The sequence below is a fragment of the Ambystoma mexicanum genome, chromosome 10 (assembly GCF_040938575.1).
Source record: "Ambystoma mexicanum isolate Mex_15411 chromosome 10, UKY_AmexF1_1, whole genome shotgun sequence".
Classification (NCBI taxonomy): Eukaryota; Metazoa; Chordata; class Amphibia; order Caudata; family Ambystomatidae; genus Ambystoma; species Ambystoma mexicanum.
Genome location: NC_090932.1, coordinates 850381960 through 850400143, shown reverse-complemented (window position 1 = coordinate 850400143; position 18184 = coordinate 850381960).

The window sequence follows — 18184 nt, the reverse complement described above, 5'->3', positions numbered from 1 at the left end:
CTAGACTGCCTACCCCAAAATGCCAGTCTAGAAAAGTAATAATACATATCAGGCTTTGTTTATCATAGATGCCCACTAAATAAAGGGCTACACTGGCTGCCAAAAAATTACAGAATCGGCATCCTGACACATTTGTATGTTTGGGGTGACACATTATTGCTATCTTCCACATACAAATGTGCAGTACCTTAGCTTCCATCCCCACTGGGCCATGCATGGCCGGGGAAGCAAAACGCCCCCACCCCTGCATGGCCCATTGGACATGCACAACTGGGGTACTGTGATTTCCCCTGACAGTTCAAGCCTGCACAGGAGTGCTCCCTCAGCTGCAAAAGGCAGCTGTGGGAGGACCCCTGGGCTGGCGCCGCTCCTGCAGGATGGGCAAGGAATCAGGAGGGTCGACAACCCCTCATCCATTATGGATGAAACGCCCCTGTTTAAATCACATGCGTATGATATAAAGTGACCATTACTGGCATAGATAGGCACAACCTATCTATGCCAGTGATGGCAATGTTTAATCACATGCATGAAGATGTTTCCACAACCTACCAATGCAAGTAATGGTCACTTTAAATTAAATGCATGAAGGCTCAAGTGCTTCATCCATAAGATTTAAAGTGACCATTACTGGCATAAATAATGATAATGATGTGTTATTTATATAGCACTTTCACCAAAGCCCTGTACAGAGAATAGATTTACAAAAAATATCACCCAACCGAAGTTGGTACTTATTTATCAACCTCGGAAGGATAAAATGCTTAGTTGGCCTTGCCGGAACTCGTACCTGCAACCTGCAGATCGCACACAGATTGCAGCAGGTCCTGCTCAACCCGCTGAGCTACCTTAGCGGCTAGATAGGGTGTGGCAGCAACTTCATGCATGTGGTTTAAGTGAACATTACTGGCATAAATAGGAAAGCTATCTATGCCAGTCATGGGCCCTTATTACGACTCCGGCATTAACCAATGGGCTAATAGCGCCATGGTTAACGCCGGTAACTTACCGATTCCGCCAATGGTAAATGGGGAATTACCACCCCATTCCAAGGTTGGCGGGGTGGTAATTCCCCATTTACCATTGGCCCTTCCCCATTCCCATTTTTGCCCCATAGGGCTCAATGGACTGGGGAAGACGGTAATTACAGTACCGCAAGTTGCGCTACCGTAATTACCTCGAAAGTCCCTTTGCGGGTGCCTACTTTAACGGCTGGTCCAGACCAGCCATTAAGGTCGGGAGCCGCAAAGGGACCTCGTAATCAGGCGTTAAGGGTTTAACAGCGCCGACACCTTTTACGGCGCCGTTAACCCCTTAATGCCAGGGTCGTAATGAGGGCCATGGTCACTTTAAATAACATGCAGGATGCTGACACACAAAATATCAATAGCAGCAGTATCTGCAAGGGATTTACAGTGGTGCAGCATGGGTGGTCACTGCAAATCGCTTGCAGAGATGGTACAAGCACATGCACATTGCACACACACATGCCCAGACACACAGGTATACTAAACACACATGCATACATACATGCACGTGCAGGTACTCACTCAACTACTCCTGCACACATACACAATGTATTACATTCAAACATACATTAAAACATATACATACATACATTTCAAATACATACATTACAAATACATTAATCTCAAATACATATATTAAATTACATACATAAACATACATTCATGAACATATAAATACATATACACTTGCCTCAAGTATTCTTCTGGCTGGGGCACACAGCGACACGATAAAGCTTCAGGCATCATGCTGGTGTTGGTGCATGCAGCAATGGCTCGCCCCCGGAAGGACTTGAAACCCTGCAGTGGGCCGCCATCCCATGGGGCACAACACTGACTTGGTTGCTGTGGCAACCCTGTGAGTGCTGCGCTGTGGCACACAGGACGGCACACCACTCAGATTTCTTTTTAATACCAGCCATGCTGGCTGGTTAAATAGTTTAAAAAATATGTGAGTGGCGCGCTGTCCTATGCGGTGCAGCGCGCCACTCACAGGGTTTTCTTTCTTTTTTTTTTAATCAAGGCTGCCGCTAATTCAGCGCACCAGTCCTATGGAGGGTGAGGAGCACACCGGGCACCAGGGGAGAGCCAGAAGGGGCGGCCGCTCCCCTCGTACCCCTGGCTTTGCTACTGCTATGGGGAGTGGTATTGGTTTGCGTTCATTAATATACAGCGGTGCTGCTTTAATGGCTTGGAAATGCGCATTAACAGGAACAGAATATATTGAGTGACCAAGGATCATTTTACCTCAGTACTCTGAATGGAAGGTTATTCCTTTATTTGTTTTGAATTGTATATGTTTAAAAAATCTATGCAGGGTTGAATACAAATTTGAAAGCTTTATAAAGCCTTAAACGAAGAGCTGGTGCGTGTTTCTAGACTCTGGACTCTTTCTCAAGACTAACTGCAAACAATCATAAAACAAAACGTTCAAATTATAGCCACCTATTTGGTGAGGGATATTTTACAGCTTTGTGCATTGCATATTATGTTTTTAGGAACATTGTGCAGAAATACAAATACTTGTTTTGCTTTCTCTGTCATTGCTATGAATTGTATCTACTTTTGCATAATACGCCTAGAATTCATTTTTTCATAAATATTACTTTGTAAACTATGTCTGCATATACCGATTAATGATTCATAATGGCAATATTGATTTATTTGACCTTGTACATTGTATGTTCTGTCTAAGATGTTGTATGTTGAATTAAGCATGAATGTGATACAGTTTGGTGTGACTGGGTTTGACTTTGTGAGCTTGCTTTTGCAAACTTAAATGTACTTTTTTAAAATGTAAACTGCTATTGTAAAACTTAGTTTTCTTCTATGCTCATGCCATTGGGAAACAGGGTATGATAAACAGTTTTTATATTTTGGGAAATATTATGATGCTGTACATACAGTTTGATGCATAACTGCTCATGGGGTGATTAGCTCCATAGTCCCAGAGCGCTCCCTTTTTCGTTATGTTTTTACTTCATTTGTTTATTTGAGTGCTCTCTGTGCTTTCTCATTTCCCCAGTCCCCTCTGTGCCGGCTTCCTTCTTCCCCTCCAGACTCCCGTCTCTACTCCCGCCCACCGCCCACTGATTGGCCCATGAGGCCTTCCATCTCGATCTGGATTACCAGACAGGGTCTGGGCCCGGCTGCTGCCCCTCCAAGCCACTCAGCCTGACTGCTCATGAGGTGAGTATCTCCATAGTCCCAGTGCCCTCCCTTTTTCATTGTGTTTTTGCTTAATTCATTTATTTGAACACTCTCTGCGCTTTCTCCTTTCCCTGTTCTCCTGCATGTCCCCTTCCTTCTATGGCTGCAGACTCCCGCCTGACATCCCGCCCACTGCCCACTGATTGGCACGTGAGGCCTTCCATCTCTATGTGGAACACCTCTTCTACGACACTCCTAGGGAAGTCTTGCGCCTGGCAGCCAGTGAAAGGCCTCAGGCAGAGGGAGGATGCCTGGGGCAGGACCCAGTCCCCTGTTTGCCCTGAACACCTGACGCATACAGCCGACAGTGACATGACAAGAGAAGTGTGGTGTGTGCTGGGAATAAAGCCATTACTGTACTCCAGTAAAACCCCACTACTCTTATTACCTGTCAACGTATGCCTACTTGCATTTAGCCTAGCTGTGTAAACTAGCCGAATATTGCTTTTCCCCAATTGTGTAAATTAGCTGAATATTGCTTTTATCCCAATTTACATGAGATGGTGGGAACGCCAATTAGCAAGCAAGGGTCCTTGTGGCATGGCCATCTTGGGGGATAGTCTCGTTTAGTAGCCATTTGCACTGCCAACATTTGAATCTAAGTGTGTTTTCACTGCACTGCCAAAGTTTAAACCTAAGTGGATTTTCATTGCACTGCCAAAGTTTGAGTCTAGGTGTTTTTTTATTACACTGCCAAAGTTTGAATCTGGGTGGTTTTTATTGCACTGTCAAAGTCGGAGTCTAGGTGGTTTTCATTGCATTGCCAAAGTTCGAATCCAACTGTTTTTTTCACTACTCTGCCAAAGTTTGAATCTAGTTTGTATTTCATTGCTCGGTTAAAACTGAATCTACATGGTTTCTCGAAGTTCTCCTTAAATTGAATCTTATTGGGCCTCATTGCTTTGCCAAAATTGCATTCTAATTAGTCTTTCACCTCGCTCAGAGATAGGTTTGTGTAAGCATTTGCATTGTGTTATTATGATTGACTGTGGTTCTAAGTAGTAGCAATTGTGTAAGCTTTTGCTCCTTGGTATATTGCTCTGCCAGGGGCGCACAGAGATTGGCAAGGTATAGCTCACTCCTCACACTATCATGCTGGCCCTAGACATCCCACACCAAACCCCACACCTATCCCCTCTCCTGCCTCCCTTTTCCTCCCCTCTCACAGCACCCCCGCCTGAACCCCACAATTCGGCAATAATAAAGCCGTTCAGGTAGCTCACGGGCACGCGACTCTCCAAAACCCCATCAGTACACACCAGCGCTGAGCTCTCACCACAACTCAACCTGCCCTTCGGAACTCATCCTCTACCTTCTCCGCCTGTCCATCACTCCTCAACAAGAATGAGGTGGCTCGAACAGCACGCTGGCGCGCCACCTCCAGAACCCTATCAATAAACACCACCCTACATCTCGCACCATAACTCATCCTCTTCCCCAAACTCACTCTTTCCCCTTCCAGTGGCACAGTTCACCTCCCCTCTCCCACCATCTCTCTGCCCTGCACTTTCCCTTTGTATCAATAGTCTCTCTGTTTTCTCTTGTTCTTTAGTCTGTTTTACTATTATTTGCATTTGTTGTGCCCGCCAATAGGCCTTGGGTTGACTCACTGGCTGCTTTCCAGACATCTTTCCATTCCACCACGGCTTCCCTTCAGCAAGTCGGTTTTGAGTTGGGCTCTCGTAGATACGGGTATCCTTTTGGTGGACTGCAAATGCCCAGGAGTCTCTTGTGCTCTCCCTTCGTCCCTGCAGCATCTCCCCTTCTCGTAGAGTTTCCCTTCTCCTTCTGCCTTGAGCCACGCAGCTCTGCCAAACTTGTATGGGACCTCGAATCTCGCAGAGGGCGGGCCGTTCTCTCTCCTACAACAGCAGCCTTTGACACAGGGCTGCTGGTGTTTACATTTCCCGGGCCTAGGTGGTTTCGGCAAAAAGCTAGAAGGCACTTTGGGCTGAAAGCCCCCTTAACGCTGCACTGTTCTTCTCCTCTTCCTCATCCCTGTACTTAGAGGATTTTGGGACAAGGAGTCCATTATTAGTGCTTGATAAAAAAAAGTTTGGATAACCAATTTTAGCATGCCTGGATGGTAAATAAGTTCTGGTTGATGAATAGATAGAACTAATAAAGGCATTAATTACTTCCAGACAGTAGACCATAGTTGGGCGTTTAGTTTGTAAGCTTCGGTGAAGAATCTTTTCTATTCGTCCAAAGGGGGAGCAGTAGGTGTATGGCAATAGGCCACAAGGGTATTGGGTATGAGAGGATTATCTTCAAGGGCATATGGAGGATATCATGTCTCCTCCAATGAAGCCATGCTATCTCTCCTGAGGCCGTCTGTTCCCGTGTGATCCTCCCTCATATAGCTGCCCTCAGGGTAAGGATCATGAATATGCTGTGTCCACTGGCCACATGGGAGGAGATCAGCACTGGGTAACATGAGAATGACTCTCTTCTCCTGTTAAATAAATCTTCCACCCAATCAGGTATTTTCCAACAGTTCTTGGAAATTATACTGATCAAATTGTACAGTTCTGATATGGGGATTTTCAAGGTCTGAACCTTCTCTTTCATTTTATTATTCCTTCTTTCCCTGTTATTTTCTCTTGTTAATGCTACACAAATTGGTCCTTCTTCTGTCATCAAATGAGTTTTATTCTTTCTCTTTTCTGAATCTTATGGTTTTCTCTTAACTGTTTGTTCACTCTTTATCTTGACTAAACAAATCTGAGAGTTCCAGTATTGTCTCTTTGTATCTTCGTCTTCTCATGACACTTTATCTTGACTAGGAGAATTAGAAACGTTCCAGTAATGATGTTCACTCTCTTTTGGTATTTTTAATACTTTATCCTGACTGGGACGAGTTTGAGCGTTCAAGTAACGATTCTCACTTCCTTTAGATATTCTCAAGACTTTGTCTGGACTGGTATGAGTATGAGCATTCGCATAATGATTCTCACTTCCTTCAAGTATTTTCAATACTTTATCTTGACTAGGATGAGTATGAACAATCCAGTAATGATTCTCACTTTCTTCAGGTGTTGTCAGTGCTATATCTTGAATGAGATGCGTATGAGTATTCTGGTAATTATTTTCTCTTTCTTTAGGTATACTCATTGTGCTATCTTGACTGGGACGAGTATGAGCATTCCAGTAACGATTCTCACTTTCTTAAAGTATTCACAATACTTTATCTGTACTGACATGAGTATGATTCTTGGTAACCCTCTGGGTCGTCTGTTTTCCCCGTTACCTCTAATCTTCAGGGATATCATAACCGGGGCTCACAGGTGACTGGGAACTCTTCCTGTCAGCTGGCTTCTCATTTCTCTCTTGCTATTTTGAACAGTCTCTCTGTACCTTCCTCGTTCGGTTAGGTTCGAGCCGCTTTACTGGCAATCGTATTGGCTTTGTGAACAGCCCTCCTGGTCCAACGCATTGCATTAGTGGTCACGCCACCCCTCCTTTAGTCTCAGGGCACCGTATTCTTCCTAGGTCTCTCACTTTTCTTGTCTTCAATTACGTCAAGCGTTGGTCTGTGTAACCAAGCACCGCTCCAGTATTGGATGCTGTGCATGCAGTCTATCCCCAGTAACTCTCAAACAGCTGATTTGAACTTCCAGGGCTTCTCTCCATGACTCTCTGAATCTTGGTTTTATGACATTGCTGTGGTGCTTCCCCTGCAGACTGTCAAAGTCCTACTTCTATGTTGGTCTCACTGTCTGTAATGCTCCCTGGGTTTTCTTCATCCAAATTACTACATGTGTTTTCCCTTGCAGGTATCACTAATGAACTTGAATGACAAAAGCACACTATGATGAGTTCTTTATCCTTTTCTTCAGAAGATGTCAGAAAGGGAGGGTTAATGATGTATGATCTAGGGCGTTCTTTACCAGAACAGGAATACTTGTCCCCAGAGTGGGAGTCTCTCCCAGTGAGATCCCACTTGCCTCTACACTTAGGGAGGGTAGAACGGATGATAGCACAGGGGTAACACGCTGGTCTGAGATGCAAGACCATGCAGAGCAACAGAGGTTTGAATACCAGATCTGTGCTTGGAAACCGAGCTCAGGTATGGTATTAGGCGCATTATAAAGAACAATACAAATTATATTAAATGATTGCTTAGCGGGCTAACCTCCCTAGCTTCACAGGGAAAGGCTCCCTGTGGGGAGAAGTGATGGAATCCCATGATTTGTCACAATACCCAGTCACCCGGCTTCTCCAATGCTAGATAGTTCTTTTATTATATTGGTTGGTTCCAAGCCCAACAGATACATTGCCACACTGAATGATGTAGCATTTAAGCTAATCCACTGGGTGGTTTCGTCAAAAGGCAGAAGCAAAGTAAAAACATTGCTCAGCATTGTTCACTGTGTAGGGGTTAAGTAGGGACTGTGAAGGTACCGGCCAAGGCTATTGCAGTAGTTGGTGTGTACATTACACTGTTATTGGAGACACTCCATTATATTCAGGGCTAAATTTCGCTGAGTCAGCCTTGTGCTTTTCAGCTGGTTGTAAGAGATCCAATGGCATGACTGTGACTTTCTTAACTTATCCGGTCACTTTAGAAAAAGCTTAAATGGGCACATGTCTGCTCGGCCACTGTTGCCATCTCATCTAGGGATTGGTACAGACTTATGAAGCGGGTTATCTCAAAATGAAGGACATGGACAAAGCAGGTCACATGCATTGTTTTACCTATCCTTTTGGGCAGCTATAGCATTAGATCAATTTTCAGCTGCCACAAAGCTCGCTTGTAAAAGCAAGGAGTGAGACGATGTAGCACACTTCTCTGATAAATTCTCCCAGAGATCAACTATCCTGTGGGACCAGCTGTCAAACCTTAAATACACAATGTGTCCTCCTGGTGAATGACATTTGGCAGCTGATCTCCTGAGTTTAATGACGAGAGGAATGGGAAGGTGACCAAGTGTCTATTGCTGTGCATAAAATATGTGCCTTGAGCACTGATCCACATGTACATTGTTGGGTGGACTGTCTTACCCTCACAGTGCTGCAGTGACATTCCCATTGCTTCCTTGACATGGTTTCAGAAGTGTGGTACTGATGTTAGTATAAAGTAGTGTCACCTTGGAATTTTCGAGTGGCCAACACATGATCTGAAGCCAGTTTCCTTAAAAGGAATAGGTCAGTAAATCTATTGCCAAGATTGCATCAAGGTTGTTACTGAACATACAGAGAGGTTTGAGTCATTTGTTATATTTTGTGAAATGCCCAAAACCCCCAGCAACAGTGGGCTGATGAATTGAGGGGGAAATAATGTGTCTGTGTCCCATGAGATCTGCAGTCAAAGATGGTGCTCCGACAGGACTTGTGAACCTCTGGGAATCAATTTCCAATTGAAAATAACTCTGCACTCCAATTGTTTGTATGGGCTGAGACAGGCCCCAACCTCACCTCCTTCTTGGGGTCCACCTGGTGTGCTTTACAGGTGGATGCTATGTGAGTGCTGTTAACTGATGAGCTGGTGTTGTTGATGTGAATGACTGCAAAGTTGTACTCCAACTAGCATGTGCCTTTTCACAGCATTTTAGGAAAGGAATGTAACTGTAAAGTGTTCGAAATATCTGGATTTCACGTTTCACCAAATCCTACTATATGAAACACCCAAAGATGCTACGAGATACAGTTCTTCCATTGATAGCCCAATAAAAACATACCTATGGGCCATATTGTACATTTTCCATTAGATCGCTAGGGGAATACTATTGTGAGAAAATCGTTCCTTCTTTAATTTATGGATTAGAAATTAGTTTGAAAGATCTAGTGCCTTTTTAAAATTCTCTTGAAGGAACCATATGGAAAAAGGTTTTGGGTTTGCCTTTATGATGTGATATGATAAGTAATTTATATACGCCTGTACACTAGTGTTTCTAGGCACGACAAGACAATGGAGGGAAGACAGAGGGAGGACAAGAAAAACAATCTTACTAGGCCTGTAGGAGCCTATGACAGTGATTTCATAAAGGAAGCCAGTATGACAGTGATTTCAATAAAAGCAGCCAGTTAAATGGGTGCAGGTGGGATTAAAGGACGGCACTTTCAGTGGGGCTAATGTAAATGCAGAAAAAGACAGTAAATTAGGTAGTGCAGGTAGAATGCCACATTGAGTCATTATAGCAGTGAATTAGGCCTTCAATGGCAAAGCAAAATGAGTGTCAAAAAGACTGTAGATTCAAATTGCATTGTGCACACATATAAAGTTATAAGAATTCCCATCTGTGTAAGGCTGCATTGAAAGGAAAACCCAGATTAACTAACTAACTACCCTCATTAAGTGATACCCCAGTAACTAATTGGCCCTCCTGATTAACATTTCAACGCAATGTCAGTGAACACAGATGGAAATTCTGTCTTATTTTTCTCTCTCTTTTCGTTACATGGAAAAGAAATATGCACCGTTAAAAAATAAAAATAAATGAATGGACTGTCTTTCTGTATTCTGATGCTTCTTTCTCTATGCAGGAAGCAAGAAGAGATACATACAAACTCCCATAGGTGATTGGACAAGGGGATCAGGAGTTTAGAAGTTGCTAAAATATGTCAGAAACATGGTAGTTTTAATTTTGAGTGGCATGCAGGATAGATAAATAGGGGTGAGCTGAAGGGGGTTGGTCTTCTTCTTGCTGCCGTCTGCTAAAGGGGAGAGTGTGCAGAAGCTGTGGGGACCTGGCATTGAAGATTGCTGGGACTCCAAGATTGTCTTTCGGGGACACGAGAGAGCAGTGCGGAGGCTGTAACACTTCAGTACACATAATCCATGACAGAAAGGGATAAGGCGCAGAAACCTCATAACTCAATGTAAGTAGTTGTAGAACATGAGAAGTGTGGACGATTGAATGCGGTCCTTATCAGTTAGTACAGGGGTTTATTTTTAAAACAAAATGTTCAATGTTTTCTTTTACACGCGCTTAATGACAAAAGGACAGAAGTCAATGGTACAAATATCTCCTATGTACTGCCATGCCTGTTTATATTTTTTCTCCTAGGAAACCATGGCAGTGGTGATGCATTGGTAAGAACTGGTAAATGCCTTGTTATGAAATGAATTATGCTTTGAGTGTAAATGACATGATGTTTAATAGATTCATAAAGTGGTAAAAACGAAATTGGTGTTAGATTTTCTTATGTCTCTGGATGTTGTTATCTAGATGAGGGGAAGTAATTAGGGGGTGTATTAGTGCATACACCTTAGTTGGAAAGTATTTACCACTGGATGTAAAGTAAGAAACAAAAGGGGCAATATAAAGGCAAGCTAGAAAGCCAGCTTGTTGTGTGAGTGGATTCAGCCATGCATGCTGGGGCTGAACTGGACCCTTCAGGGGCATAATCTGATGTCGTAGAGAAGTCATCGGCACAATCTATACACAATCTTTGCAATATTTGGTTTCTTCTAAATGTGCATATGCCTACAGTCAACCCTAGTACAGGGCGTAGTTATAAAAAGGGAAAGGTTTTTCTTATCATATAGGGCAGTGTTATGAATATGCTCACCACTAATTTACAACCACAATAAGATATTGCCAATTTACCACAATACTTAAAATACAGCCAAGTTAGATAATAGCTCTATGACAAAAACCCCTTACATATTTTGGTGCGTTGGCCCTGTGGGAACAGACTGTAAGGCAGCTAGTGTGCATGGCAAGTGTGTTCCACACAGCCATTCGTGCATTTAAAGGGAACTAATTCTGTGAGGTCAGTTTAGTGCTGCACACTGTATCATTATGTCTCAAATTGAAGCCACATTCCTGAACTGGTGAAATATCTAGAGGCAAAGTTATATGCACATGGGGTGTGGTCATCAGACAATGCCATACTGTGGCATGTCTGCATTTGTGGAGAAGTGCAGAAAGAATCCTTAAATAATATTTTTGAGGAAGGCAGTATAATTCAGGTAGGCCTTTTGAGATTTAGAGCTGCAGACAAAAATGCAGAAAGAGAGTGCTTAATAAGGCTCGGTGCCAAAACATTGTTCCTTTCAAATTGGTCTCTGAGAATGCAGGAAAATGATGCTGGGGTAATTAACAGATTACAGATCAATTTAGATGAAGCTGATGGGCAAAAGAAAAATCTAAATTGGAATGAGAGTTATGTCTGGAAGAAATGCAATCTAAATGCAAGCAATTAGAAAAACAACTGTCTCAGAAAAGGAAACAATTTGAAGATAGCGAACAAGAGCTAAAACATCTGAAGGGGGTGGTAAGCGACTTCAGGCAAGATAAAGAGGATGTTATCTTGGAGATACAAACTCTCAAAAAGGACAATGTGGAGAAAGAAAGCGAGCTTGAAGCTATTAAACAAGAGATAGCTAAAATGTTCCAGGAAAAGGACAAAAGGGACAGGGAATTTAATCAATGCCAAATGCAAATAAGTGAAATGCAGGATGTGATTAATAAAATGGGTGATGAAAATACTTACCTGTGTCAGGAGGCAGACCGGCTCCATAAAAAGTGCAAAAATTTACACGAAATATGTAACTTCAAATCTCAGGAAAAGCAACAAGGCACCACAATCAATGGGATTGAGGTTAGCCCTGTTTCTACACAAGGGAATAATGTTTCAGTGGCTATACCAATGGCTGGACCTGGTTGTAACACATTTGGGGGGTTTGACTCACCCACTGGTTGTTGCCACCAGTCCCATACACCTGAGAAAAGGAATGAACAACAGAATAATGCAACTCCAAATATAGCGCCAAGTAGCCCTATCAGAATAATGAAGTCGACCAAGGCCTTGATTATGATATAGGGCAGTGTTATGAATATACTCAACACTAATTTCCCACCACAATAAGATATTGCTAATTTACTGCCAATGTACCACGACACTAAAAATACTGCCAAGTTAGATAATAGCTCTATGACAAAAACCCCTTACACCCTTGTGTCATTCAGATCGTCGAGTGTGAGAAACGAGAAGTGCAAGGGCAAAGGTGGAGGGGGGAGTGCAAGGAAGAGGGGAGGGGAAAACTGGGCAGCAATGCTCTGAATAAGTGCAGCCAGGGCAACGCAGCTATGGGAAGTGCAAGGAGAGAGGGACTTTAGGTTTCCAGTTACACCCCCTAAGTGCGTGGTAAGCCTGGAGGCAGTGCAAGGGTGACTGATCAAGAAACACCTGGTACCCAGTGAGACTCTGAGGGTGGCCAAGCAACCAGTTGGAACAACAGACAGGTAGGTCAGCAGTTTGTTTGTTTGTTTGTTTTATTCATTTATAATGCACACCAGACCCGAGGATATAAGGGCACAGCAGTATTCAATATGTGAAGCTTGGGTTACGTGGTTACATGGTTACAGAAGATAATATACAGGCGATACTACAAAAAATAACGCACATCTACAGATAGAATACATATACAGTGACAGTAGAATAAAATATACAGGTAGTAACGATGATAGGGAGAATAAAATACAGATAATGTACCAGCGTTGGTAATCATAGATAAAAAGGGATGGGGATAAGGGAGGAATATATACAGGTGGTTAGGGAATGAATACAGATGGTGTGAGAAGCTAGGCCAAAATGTCTAGTTATTAGCAGACTTTAGCTGGTTGATGTAGCTGGCTCTAAATTTCTGCTAGGATTGCTTGATGCATAAGGGATGGGGTAGAGAATTCCATACCTGGGCCGCTCGTACGGAGAAGCTGGCACCCCCAGCCATAGTCAATTTGTATCTGGGAATTAGAAGGCTATTGATATGTGAGGTTCTTGACGGTCTAGAGGAGGTTTTAACTACCAATCTATCCGTCAAATAACGAGGTGCAGCATTATTCAAGGCTTTATGCGAAAGGGAAGCAACTTTTAGGAGTATTTTATCTTGGGTTGACAGCTAGTTGTTATTACGCCTTATCTTAGATATGTGTGATCTTTTGGATATACCTAGAGCTGCTCTCAAGGCATTATTTTGTAGAATTTGGATTCTACGTGGGATAGACTTATTAGCACCAATGTATAAGGCATTGCAGTAATCACGCCTGGATAGAAAAAGGGCTCTGGCTAAAATGATGCAATTGTCATCTGAGATAAACTGTTTACCAGCTCTGATAAGCTTACCTGTATAGGCGATGGCTGATGCTAATGAGTTCACCTGTTTGTTGAAGGAGAGGATGCATCCAAATAGAAGCCAAGTGTCTTAACCTCCTTGGCCACCTTGATAATATTCCCATCAATCTTAAAGGAAGAGTAGTTTTTGCCTAGCTTTCTACGATTGGAATGTGTGCTCAGGATGATTAATTCAGTTTTATCATCATTCAGGCATAGACCATGAGTTGCCATCCATGCCTGGAAGATGAGATACACCCCATTTATCAAGGCCAAATCCTTGTTCTAATCCCCTGAAAGTGGGAGGGGAATCTGGGTATCATCTGCATAATTAGTGTAGGTGACACCAAGAAGGTCCAGATCATCAGAAAGGGGCTTGGTAAATATGTTGTATAGGGTGGGGAGGGAGAGAGAGTAGAGGAACATTTTGAGCTGCTTCCTGATCTTTAGGTGGTCCGGTTCAAGTATGAGAGGGGCAGGGAGGCCATTCCAAATAGTATTATTCAAAATGGGTTGTTAATTATATCGCTTAAGTTACTGCTGCGGTGAAGGAAACTCACCTTATTTGACGAAATCTTGGATCCCTAACCTAATGTTTTCATAGATAGTAACACTAATTAAAAGTGAGGGACACAGATGGCTTTCTTACATAACTTTGATGTCCAATTGAATACATTACTTGAGACTATCAATAGTGCCATACGTGAATTTTCCAACAACCCAAATAAAACAAAACCTAAGTTATAGGAATATGATTAGTGCACAAAGGTCGATGACATACAATCATACTCTCTTCATATGGACTATGCCAAAAGTACAAGGAAAAGAGGAGCACTAACTAAATATTTGGTCCTCTTCCCTTGCAGAAAATTCCGATATTTATGTATGAAATTTAAATTTGACCTTTTACCTACCCTGGAATGCAAGAGTCAGGGGCTGGGCATTCTGAGTGACCAAAGAACATGCTGAAGGTGTGCAGTTAAACTGAAAAAGGAAACTTAAAGCATCGTAAAAGCTATTGTTTGATTTTTACATCCAAAGAATTACTTTATTTGGTGAATGTGTGTATATGAATTATGAAGATGCTGGTGAACGTGTTTGGAGTAGGCTCCATTTAGGTGACAATTTTCCATTGATTATAAAGCTTTGTAGGTTATTAAACAATATTTTTGACACTACAATCTGATGATGGTCTCTGATATGGCATTTTGATATAGGTTTGTTTCCTTTTCTCTTTCTTCAAAATCTTTCTTATTGTTAGATTCATATTCTTTATCTTATTGTCTGATATGGAATTGTCTTATGAGAAAGGTTTGTTTTAGATTAAACAACAAAAAAGGACTGTACACTGTCACGAGAAGAGTGTCTAAAGCTTGCTTCCTTTGTACCAGTGCTTGCATTTGAAAAGTGCATAGTTTGGTCAATGGCGAAATACACTTATTCGGTACAGTCTGCCTCGCGATCTCAGGTATTGTCAAAAAAGAGGTGCCTTAGTCGTGATCTTAAATTTGGGCATGGACCATAATCTTTGCTATTTCTTCATTGTCATCTGTTTCCAAAGAAATTACAGATGGGGAATTTGAAGATTTTTCATGTTTTTACTGAGCTAATGTCATCTCTTCACCTACTTGTGAATCGTTTGTTGGAAGTTCAGCTTCCTCCTCTGATTCCTGAACCCCATTTTCCGATTGCTGATGCAGGTGCAGAGGTGCTGTATGAACACTTATATTTCTTCCTGATTATCCATATTCATTAGATTAAGATCCCACGGGTTTTCTAAGAGAAAGAGATTTGAAGATACAGATTGACCTCTCAAGGGGCTACAGAGATCCATGTACTATTGTGGTTTTTCCAATGCAAAAAGCTGCTGTTGTAGTAATGGAAACATGTCCAAACAATACAATCCACCATTAACTCATGCCTTCCTCCTACCAAATGTTGGGGTTCTTGGTGCTTTGAGTGCTTTGGCCTTCCCCTCTGTCTATTAAATTCATATGTGGGCCTTAGTGCTTTTTGTTGGCCCTTCTACTCTGCCTACTAAATTCACATGGGGTTCTCAGTTGTTTGGCCTTCTTTTGCTCCTACTAAATGTATGTGGGGTTCTCAGTGCTTTGGTCATCTGTTCTGCCTACTAAATGCCTGTGGAATTCAGAGTCTCTTGACCTTTTCTTCTATTTAATAAATGCATTTGAGTTTTTAGTGCTTTCCCTTCTCCTCTACCTACTAAATGTGTGTGGGTTGCTTAAGTGCTTTTGTCTTCTCCTTTGACTTTACATGCAGCTGGGGTTCTGAGTGCTTTGACACTCTTCTCTGCCTAATACACATGTTGTATGTTGCAGGGTAGTAAAGGACCGTGGGGAGGGAATCTTTGCTGTTAAAAGGTCAGCTGGGGCAAGGGAGAGACTGTCAATAGTCCAGGGGTTGGGAAAAAGGGTTTAAGGAACACATATTTGGTGATGGAAAGGGACAGGTAGAACTAGAAAGGACAGTGTATGTATAATGGGGGAGAAGATCGAACAGAAGGGAACGACTATGAGAGTCAATGTGAAAATGTCGGCAGTAAATCTGTAAGTGGCACTTTTTTTGGTGGTAACTGATTTACCACCACTTTTAGCACACCCCCACACTGCGAGTTTGGTAGTGAAGTGGAGGAAATAGATCCACCATTTTGCTAGAGTTATCTCCTACAGTTTACTACCAAAGCATCGAGGATTCCCACCCAGACAGAATTAGTATTGGCGGGAGATCTCCAAATGCCCAATGGACTTCAAGAGATGGGACTAACTCTGGAATATTACTACTTAGAATCTAGAATACTTGTGAGTAGTGGTAAGACGAACCTTATTTTAGTGATATTTCTGATGGAAATACCACCAAACTCAAAATGTGACCCATTATAAGATGGGCAGTAGGAATGCAGGAAGGCAAAGAGCGCTGGTGATAGCAAAACTAAACAAGTAGCAGTGATTACCAGGGGTGTTGCTAGGTCTGGGAAAGATCCGGGGCTATGCTAATGTCGGGACTGTCGGGATTGTCGGGACTAACTAGCCTTTAGGTTGTAGCCTCTGAACTTCTATCCGGGGCTACAACCAAAAGATCCGGGGCTATAGTCCCTAAGCCCCCTCCCCCTAGCAACGCCCCTGGTGATTATAATTGTGAACTATGGGAAACAGAGGTTAATGTAAGAAAAAGAAAACTGGAACTGTAGAGGGAAAGCGTCCCAGGGAAAATAAATATCTAATAGGTAGCGAAAAGAAGGCAAGTGAAAAAAATAATAGTATGATGAAGCAAAATAAGAAATAAAAGTGAAAAATAATGTACAATAGAAGAGAGGGAGAAGAAAGGGAATATTACATGTTACAGAAAGAGCGTCAATTCAAAGTAACATTAAATACATGATGGGAAAGAGAATGGAACATAGCTGAAAGATCCAGAGCGGATCTGGGGAGGGAATAGAAATGACAGAATATGTATGATGGCCTTATGGAGGAGCATAAGTGAACTGATATGTGGACGAGGAGAAGCTATGAGAAAGGGACTAAATAAAAGGAATGAGCAGAAAAAGAGACGCCTCAGTTTATACTCTCGGACATCACACGGATGTATCCTCTTTACAGAAATTGACTGAGCACTCGGCAGAAAAATACCACAAATCTCCCCGATTTAAAAACCTAAAGAGCATAAAGGACTAGTTTGCTGAGCATGGCTAGAAAGTGCGCATCGGATTCCTCTCGCATTGTTGTGAGTCGCATTTGTTAGTTAGGCATCCGCTGTCACATCCAACCACTTTCCCCCGAATTCCTGCCCACTTAGAATTGGTCTAAACTAAGATTATTAAAACACAGGGCCAGAATATAACAAAACAAGCATAGATCACAAACAGTCATTGGTTGCACTGTTTGATGCTTGCTTGTTTGAGAAATGCAGGGGTCATCTTATCATCAAAAGTGACCTGCACATTTCGGGGGAGCTTGCCAGCAGTGCAGATGCCGCACTGGCCAGTCTCCTTGCATATATTAGGACTAGGAAGGCAGGCCCTTAAAGGACCTGCAATTGACGAATAGAAATGCAAGTGGGACAATCGCGGTTCCGACCGCTACTGTTAATGCATGATCCGACCGCTACTGTTAATGCATGACCGGGTGACAGGGGCGACCCTGATATGCAGTGCACATCTCTGTGCCTGTTTGAAGCAGCTGCAGGGGGAGGACATTCATTTCAGCACATTTCAAAGGGCCTACCCATTTTTGGGATGCCCATTGAGGTGCGCAGAAACGTCCCCTTACTTGTGCAAATGTGCATAAGGGGGACATGGCATCCGAGTATATGGGCTAGTCTGATCTACAGTAAGGGGCAGAGTCAGCTGCCCTACCCTTTCAAGTCCTGCCCCACTCTGAAACCAGTGCAGGCCGCATACAAAACGCTTCCATTGCGAGTCAAGCAGCGAAAATGGGGTACATTGAAATTGTTGAGTAATCGAAATTCTGAATGATGAAATTGTTGAAAATGTTACATTTTCCCCTAGTTAGAATATTGTTTTGTGTATGTGTTGCTCAGTTTGCGTCAGACTTACTATTGCATATGTATTATAGGGAGGATGTGTTCTTTTAGAAGATGTGGTAGGAGGTGTTTTTATCTTTTTTAGCTGTCATTACTTGGGCATTACCCAAATTGATCACATATATTTGAACGTATGGTAGATTTGAACGAATTTGGTCACTACCATTAGTTCGAATTTTAGCGGTCGATTTCAACCCAAAAATACCGAATATGAAGAGCGGGGGTTGCAGAGTTGTCCCCCACGCCCCATGTTGGGTATCTCGGGATTCAGGAGTTGCGGGCGTGTCGCCCTCCTCACAGATCCATTACTTAACTTGTTGAACTGG